The sequence below is a fragment of the Haliaeetus albicilla genome, chromosome 3, assembly GCF_947461875.1.
Source record: "Haliaeetus albicilla chromosome 3, bHalAlb1.1, whole genome shotgun sequence".
NCBI classification, from domain to species: Eukaryota; Metazoa; Chordata; class Aves; order Accipitriformes; family Accipitridae; genus Haliaeetus; species Haliaeetus albicilla.
Genome location: NC_091485.1, coordinates 26,628,653 through 26,634,652, shown reverse-complemented (window position 1 = coordinate 26,634,652; position 6,000 = coordinate 26,628,653). Strand labels below are relative to the sequence as shown.

The window sequence follows — 6,000 nt, the reverse complement described above, 5'->3', positions numbered from 1 at the left end:
CAATTTTCACATAAGTCTGTGCTTGTTGATGTCAGCAAAGACCAGAAATTGTAACCCAACAGATCTGCGTAGTGTCTTGGATAATCTTAAGATGAGGTTTGGAAAAGCTTCTGAGGAACTTCCAAGTATCTATAGCCAAACTTTCTAATATTTGCCAATCTCTGTTATTGGAATACTTCTCCCTGTCAAAAGCCATGACTTCCACAACTCAGAAGGGTCCACAGAGAGATTTTCATTCCTTTTTCTTTTCCTTTTGCACCTCATGAGATTCTGCATGTAATTTTATTATGAGCCAGAGGCCACATTACTGTAAGCTTCAAGAAACAATTAGGGTTGTGGTCACAGCAACTTGCAGAGAGTGTGATGAATTAATAGCATCATGTTATAACTTGATAATGATGCCATGTCACAAGTTTAGCATAGCATATCATGTAATTTCTCTTACACTAAAAATGGACCTGAAATAAACTCCAGAACAATCCCAACCTCTGAGATTTGGCTCCCAGTCCAACTCTTCGCAGAGCCAATTACTCTGTAACTGGCTGTGCGAAAATCCTGGATCAGAAGCCTATCTATTTTGGGATCATATCCATCCAGATCCAAAACTTGTCAAAATGAGGCCCTGTCTTTCTTTCCAGGAGAGCTCGGCAGTGTGAAGCTGCTACCACTGACCGGCTGTCTGGTTGCTACAGGTAAGGGATGTGCGGTGCTTTCTTGGTTTGGGTCTTTGCCTCCAGTGGCCAGTGGTGCAAAAGCAGCCCCAGCTCTTGTGGTGAGGCTGACTGACGCTCCCACCCACAGGTCTGCTAAAAATGAGCTATAAAGTAAGTTCTGCATGTTTGCACACTACTGGTTATAGTCCTTTAAAGGGCAGGAGAGGGTTTTAAGCGCAGGGTCTGGACTGCTTGTGGTTGGAGACTTGAATAGGCTATCCCACTACAACAAGCACGACTGCTCATTCTGCCAACGAATCTTATTAGCTTTACTGACAGAGCAGTCGCTTTTGCATCCAAGAGCTGTCAGTCCAAGACAAAGGAGGACAGACTTCTCATGTAGTCAAGATGTTAGGGCATCCAAAAAAATATAATATCACCACGCATGAAAATACAGCTCTTTTTTCATGGTTATCATCTTTAGCATTAGAACACAGTTTTTTCCCTTCACCCTTATGACTACAACTGAAAACTATTCTAAATGAACTTTACAGTAATTTCTTCTCTTTATCTCACGCCTTCAGCTCCTGCAGAAAGTCTTGGAACCAGGTGGTTAAACCAATACTCCCTTCTTCTGCTCAGGTCTCGAAGGTTATTACCTGGTTTAGAAACCATGTAGCCCTGTTACCACTCTGTACCACACTGAGCTTTCACCAGAGATTCAGCCAGGCTGGAAAGAGAACCCCGGCTGGTGCTATCAAGGGAGGAAGAAACAATTTCAGAGAGCAGGACATGGGAGCACATTCTTCTCTTGTCCATGTATTTTCTTCTCCTTAAAAACACAGGAAAGGGGATCATAAGAACTGGGGGTGGTTCTGCATTGTAACACACCCGACCTCTGGCGAAGGCTGGGTCTCGGTGAGGACTCTGGTGTCTCTTGCAGCGATGCCCCACTCAGCACCCCAGCGCTTTGTCTCCCTGCCCGCTCTCCTGCTGTCTTGTTTTCCGCCTGGCAGTGCCGGTATTTCAGCGTTAGTCCTCGAGTTGGACTGTGTTTGTTAAGATGTATGTCCATTTCCAACCACATTGACAGAAGACATGAATTACAAATATTATGATGCATTAAGCTCTGAAAAGACAATGGTTAAATAAGAAAGCTGAACGGCAGGGACCAAGGAAAATAACTGGAATTCCATCAAAAGGGAAGATGAATGAACAGAACTACACTGACATCTGCTGGTCCATACATCAGCGCTGGTATTGTTACTGCCACTGAAAATTGCCGCCGTGACGGGGTAAAATGACACGTTAAATTCAATAAATCCTTCAAAGAGACCTGCCATTTCCACCACGTTTATCCACCACCTACTGCCCTGCTGCACTCTCTGGTCATCCGGGCAGGATCACTTAGGGAAGAAGTTTTTATATTTGTACAAGAGTTAGGTTTATTTCTTTTTTCTTTCTTTTTTTTTTCTTTTTTCTTCCCCTTGTGTTGTTTTGAGGCAGACAGTATTCCAGGTTACTGGAGCTCTGTGTGGACTTGCTGACCTTGCAGACGGTCAGTGTGTGTGCATAGGCTGGCTCAGTGCAGCTTGTGCACCAAACCCCCACATGGGACACCACAGCCTGCGGTGCTGCACCCCTGCACCACTGTGCATGCACACAGTAAATCCAGTAACTCATCGAACTTGCTGTATAAGCACTGATCAATTGTACGGCACATATGCAGTATGTCTGATGAGTCCTAGATGCTACAAATTCACTGCGTAGCCCTTAGGCTCTTGTTTCTCTCCAGGAAATTTTGTAGAGAAATACAGAAGCAACTGCTTTCAGATTTTCAAATTTCGGCAGATGAAAAAAAAAAATTTTTTTTAAATGAAGATACATTATACTTAACTGCTGTAAAGTATAATTTTGCATCTAGGGGAAGAAAAGTCATTGGGAATGGAGGGTATTACACTTATCAGAAGATACATACACAGGAGGACTGTGATTTGGGATATCTTGCTGCTGATTCATTCACCTTTACAAATCTTTTAGGGACCTGCTTTTTTTATAACACTGTACCCTCCTCTTCTGAAGATGTGAAGAGTGAAATGGCTGTACCCAAAACCACTTGTCCATTTAGATTCATATATGCTGGGAGAGCTATGTGTGGGAAAAGGGAGGCTATAAAGACAGTGGGGAATTATTATTTTCCTTTAATTTGGTGTCTTCTCTACACTTTGTACATATTGATAAACAATTAAAACACAATCCTTATAACTCAAGCCAAAACAAAGATTGTGATATTTCAATACATGAAAAAATCCATTTAGTTGTTTCTCAGAAAGACACCTCCTCAAAACACCCTTTTCCCTTAAATAGTAAGTAACAATATATTCCATTTCTTTTACTGAAAAATAACCGTCTTTTGGAAAGCAGCTGATTCACTTGCAAATATGCAACCCGCACCCTTACTGTCTTAATCCTGATGACAAGGGGGTGGGGCTGGACGATCTGAAAAGGAGCTTTCTGTTTCCCTTCCAAATCACTGCTTTGGGGTTTCTCTGGGTGGATTTTGATTGTTCTGCTTTTACTACATGCAGAGCATCTTCTTTGCACATCTAAATGCAGAGGCGAAAAGATCTCACTGTTGAAAGAGTAGGGCAAAGAAGAGACTTGCATTCATACATGAAAACCCAGACATTTGTTGGAAGTCATTGTTCCTTAACCACTACCAAAGAATGAAAGGAAGCAGCTAGATGAAACAATCAAAATATGTTCCAAAGCACAGATAAAAATTGATTAGAACATATTTGGCCAGTTCTAATTATTAGTGACACCAGTTAAGCCCATTTCATAAAACACTCCTTAGAAAACAAGCTTTAGGCTTACATTACCTAAGCAAATTCACCCTGCTTTGGCCTCCCCCTGTATGCCTCCAAGTCAGAAGGCCTAGAAGACTTCAGTGACTTAGCTTATCAAAGAGAAGGTTAAGAGGTAACTTGATCAAATGCTATTTTTACTTCATGGAGGAACACAGAGCTGATAATAAATTTTCAGTCCTCTAGACAGAGGCATAGCGAGAGCAGAAAAACATTACTAAACCTGGTAAGAATAGAGCCACTAACACAGAAAAGGAGGCTGGATGGGATCGACACCTCTCTGTCTCCAGAAGCTAATGCTGACCCAAATAATTAGAAGCAGGGTGCAAATTCACTTTTCAAACAGTATTAGGGTTTGAAGGGGTTTATTCTCTTAATGGGAACATTTTCTGTATTGTGCTAGACATACAAATTTTAAGGCTGGAAAAAGACCACTTCGATTATCTGATATTCTGCATTACTTTGGCCAAAAGACTCACAAGTGTTAATTTCTACTTTGAGATCAACAGATGCTCCTGACTTTAATTATATTGTTTTTTAAAAATCAGTCTAGATTTTAAAACATCCAGCAATGGAAATTCCATTGAAATAACAGTAAACTGTTTTAATGACCAATTACTGTTGCAGATTAAAATGTTCACCTTATTTCCAACTTGATTTTGACTATTTTAAATTTACATTCTTGTTATTTCTTTATCTGCCAGACTGCAGATCCATCTATTATTGTTCTTCTGTTCCTTAAGAAAGTATTAGCAGTCTGTAATAAACTTTCTGCTTCCTCTCTTCTTTGATAAGCCAAAAGGCTTGAGGATCTTCAATCTTCCCATATAAAGAGTATATTCTGTGTTTTTCATCATTCTCAAAGATTTTTTTCTGAGACCTTTTCACATTCTTAGTATTATTCCTAAAGTATTTCACTTTAGCAGGTAGCTAACATAGACAATTGGTAGGGCACAGCTGACGTGGGGTAGCTAGATAAGCCACGAGCCAAGGTAACTTACCATACCGTCGTTGGGTAGCCAATTCTGCATGAGCCAAAAGTGAGCTGTGCTTTTAAAATACTGCAGCTTGTGTCATTATTTTGTTTCAACAAACAAGGTTTATCATCCAGACTTAATGAGTTATGGAGATATTATCAGGCCAGCCTGGACAAATACGGTACAGACTGTCACTTAGTAATCCTCACAAATGAAAATAAATCCTTATGCATCTGAGTGGTTCTGGAGGTATGCCACACCTAGCCATACAAATAACAGCTTGCACCAAAGTAATAGCAACATACAGATTTTCAAAAGCAAGGCCATGTACCCCACACAAATCTGTCAAGAGATAACAGTGTCTCTACTGGCTCTTGAGATAAATTCTTAAGTTTCTTCAGTTTTGAGTATCATCTCAGTGATGCACTGTGCTTGGAAGCTTCCCAGAGACTTTAGCTAACACAGATAATGGCCTTTTTTTCATTTAGCAAAGGTAGCCCATTTAGCAAAGGTAGCCATGTCAAACGTACAACATCTTTTCTCTGTTGCAATGGCATTCTATATGCTTTTGAGTTCATATCAAGTAGTTTGTTTTTATCTACTGATGCTTCATCTCATTTGACTGCAGTATTTCTAAATGACTCCTGATAACAGGTTGCTTTCCTTGCTTTCACTTGAACCCATTAGATGTAGCCCCTGAGGGTCTTTGGATGATGGGCTGAAAACCACTGTCTCCATGTTCTTGACAACTGCATACAGTGCCTATCCTCAAGATGCTATCTCAAAAGTTGAGATCAAGAATAGGCAAGCTGAAACCCTGATGAAAAGGTATTATAATGACTGAACTTGCTCATTTTATCAGCACAAGAGTCTGTTGACTTTCAAGGCACGCTGCATAGACTGTTGCATAGGCAGCCTCCTTTCTGGATGAAGGTTTGATCAAAAATAACCCTACACTAAATCTGGGATGTATTCTGCATTCCATTCAATTAAGACAATGATTGTGATTGTCAGCAAAGGGGATTTCCCAGAACATTTGGTACCGACTTTGTAATTAGTAAAAAATTCAAATGATAAATGTACTTGTGGATTTATGCAGTAGAATAGGTCTTACACTGGCAGCTTTGATAAAAGTGTATAATAATAGAAAGGAAAAAGAATCTCATGTCCTGTGTTGACTCCACAAATGGAGAAATAACAGGGATATGATTAGAAACCTTTCCTAGCTCATTTGAACACTTGTCTCCAACTCAGAGCAGCACCACACCCTCAGTTTCTGGGAATAAATCCATTAATGAATGGGTGAAAATTTTTAGCTTGTAGCAAAGTTTTGCATTCAGTAAAAAACTATGGCAGAGGTCGGCCTTTATTATACTCCTGAGCCGGAGTTATAACAAGAGTATAAGTGGGACATGAGGCCTGTAACATAATAAAATACAAAATGCAATGCCAATGCAGGAGAAAAATGTGGACGCTGGCAGCAAGGAATAAGAGGAACAGCAA

The 6,000-nt window shown here is 40.3% G+C and overlaps 1 long non-coding RNA gene across 1 annotated transcript in view; it reads left to right on the top strand.

Annotated features, from left to right (window-relative positions):
* The first annotated feature begins 623 nt into the window (after positions 1–623).
* LOC138684574 (uncharacterized) overlaps positions 624–6,000 on the top strand; it is a 29,461-nt gene continuing 24,084 nt past the window's right edge. Inside the window, exon 1 of the long non-coding RNA XR_011323821.1 lies at positions 624–692. This is a non-coding gene — a long non-coding RNA (uncharacterized lncRNA). The remainder of the gene's footprint in view (positions 693–6,000) is intronic.